Source organism: Malurus melanocephalus, unplaced genomic scaffold (assembly GCF_030028575.1).
Source record: "Malurus melanocephalus ecotype Western Australia unplaced genomic scaffold, MMel_1.1 scaffold_288, whole genome shotgun sequence".
Taxonomy (NCBI): Eukaryota; Metazoa; Chordata; class Aves; order Passeriformes; family Maluridae; genus Malurus; species Malurus melanocephalus.
In genome coordinates this window covers 461,242-463,741 of record NW_026623520.1, presented here as the reverse complement: position 1 = coordinate 463,741, position 2,500 = coordinate 461,242, and positions in this window count along the sequence as shown.

Below are 2,500 nucleotides of genomic sequence, written 5' to 3'. Positions count from 1 at the left end.
TTTTAAATAACTGCTCTAATATGTCCTCCCTCTGTTCACCMGCTTCAAAGCGGGCAACTGGTCACGCATTTGATAAACACACATTAACAACCCATTACAGAAAACTAAATTCATCCACATATCCTGCAGCAGAAAGACCTTCCTCCCCCTACTTTTGTGACAGTCACAAAACATCTCTATATTGTGCCATGCTGACAACAACTTTCTGTTCATAGTAGGGTATTCCTGGTCAGGGCTGCCCCAGGATGAAATCAGCCTCCTGTAARGAATGATTTTTCCAAGACAGCTATAATATAACATAGATGTTCCTCATTTTGCTGACATCATTGTGAATACCTTACAATGCTTTCACAGCACAGAAGACAGGAAAGAGCAGACACGATTTTTGAACTGAAGACCTTCTTTGTCCATGGTAGAGAGCTGAGTGAGACAAGTAATTTTCTCTCTTTACAGAGACTCAACAATCAGTTGAGGCTGTTCATAGGCCAGCCCTCATTTTCACCCAGCCATTTCACCCTTGGATGAACATCATCTCTGCTGGTTTCCCGTGGATCTCAGCTGTGGCTTTCAAGGTTTTCATTGGCTGCCTTCACCTTGTAGAGGGCTTGCTGTACTTTGGATAAACTTTTGAGGTGCTCTTGAAAGAGAGCTCTGAGAAAGTATCTCTGAAAACCTCTTGTGAGGACTGTTTGTGAAAGGCCTGATGAACTTTTAAATCTGCTGCCACTGGAAAACCAAGCACTGAGGAACATCAGACAATAAATTGGTCCTTTGTTTAAATCTGTTCTTCTTGCATAAATATCAAAGTATTCATGGCATTAGTGTAGAACACAGGTAAAATRAATTTCCCACTTATAAAATTCTATAATGATTGTATTTACAAGTTGACAGAAAAGGCGTTAACAGCTATTTTATTTTTGCCAGCAGGAGACTTGATGGCTTTCAAGTAATAAATCATAAAAAAATTCCATTTTAAGAGAAGGAAATTCAAAATCAAATTAACTTAGGTTTCTAGACTCAGGTTCCAACCTCTCTAAGCGGAGACAAAACACACAGTCCTTGTCAAATAATTTCAACATGAACCAACTGAAAATTTATTATATTTAAAAGATCATATATGTCTTTTCCTAGCATTCCTTGATGAATACACTGAGATGATGTCCACACCAGCTGCAATTTTATTTAAAGAAGCTGGGGTGGGAGGGAGAAACAGGTGCATAAATGTCTACTCTTTTATAAGCTGATCTATCACAAATATTAGTTATTCTTATTTTTAAACAGCAAAATTATACCTGCAAAAATTAAATTCAATTAGATTTGTGTACTTTATGTGCTATGTCTTAACATCCTTATTACTGATTCTTTCCACAATGCTTTATAAAAGTACAGTTGCCCACAACATAAACATTGACTGGTGCGCTGCTCTGTGACTCCCTCCTGCTGGGAGTGCAGATTGTTCAGCACTTGGGGCAAATGGACAGGGACGAGCACTGAGGGACACAAGGGACTTCTTGTCAGGGAAGGAGGTGACTGTGGCTGAGATGAAGAGGAGGCTCCAGGCAGCATGAAACAACATGGCCATCTGAGCAACAACTGCTGTGGGGCTCTTTTCTCTCCCCAGTGGCTCCTAAGTGGTCTGACTCCTTCCCAGGAGGCTCCTACAAAGAGTGCTATGGAGAAAGAGAAGCAAAAGTAGGGAACCAATAGGCATGGAATATGTGGGAAGTACCTTAGTACATTTATGCTAATTTTTTAAACTCTGAAATCTGCTGTTCATGGTTTTATCGCGCTTGTGTAATGGCAAAAATAAAACTCTACGCATAGATTAAAATATTAAATTTCTAAAAATTGTACAACTGAGATTATGATAAAGGCTCTGCTACCCCATCAGCAGTGAAAAAAGAAGGGTGYGTGGGCAGGAACATGGGCTCTGCCTCCTGGCTGAACTGTACTAATYGACATTAGTGTCAAGGACACTCCAAAGCAGGAGGATTGGGCCCATCCTGCAGCTGTGCTCAATTAACATTTTAATGCAAAGCTGAGACGATGCAGATAGGTAACAGGTGTGGCTCACCCTAATTAAATAGCTCTTCTCAACTTTATTATTTATTTCCTCTTRTACAAAATGCCATAGTACATATTTTTCCAAAGCTATCATTCGGGGGAGAGGCCCAGATGAGAAATTGCCAACAAACATATCAATTCTTATAAGAAAGCGAAAGCCCAGCAAAAGTGTTCCTAATGACATCTCATTTAATCAAGTTGTTTACAAAGAAAAGCCCAGGAAGCTGACAGCTGCRTAGTTCCAGAATATTACACATCTCTTCCCCATAACATGGCACAGTACACAAAGATAAATGAGCTCCACTAAGCAAAACTACCACTATCATTAGAATAGCCATAAACTAATGCTAAAAGGGATACACTGCTGGCTTTCATTCACTAGAACATACCACGATGTTGGCAAAATGGAGTTTGTTTCTTTCTTTTTTTTTTTTTT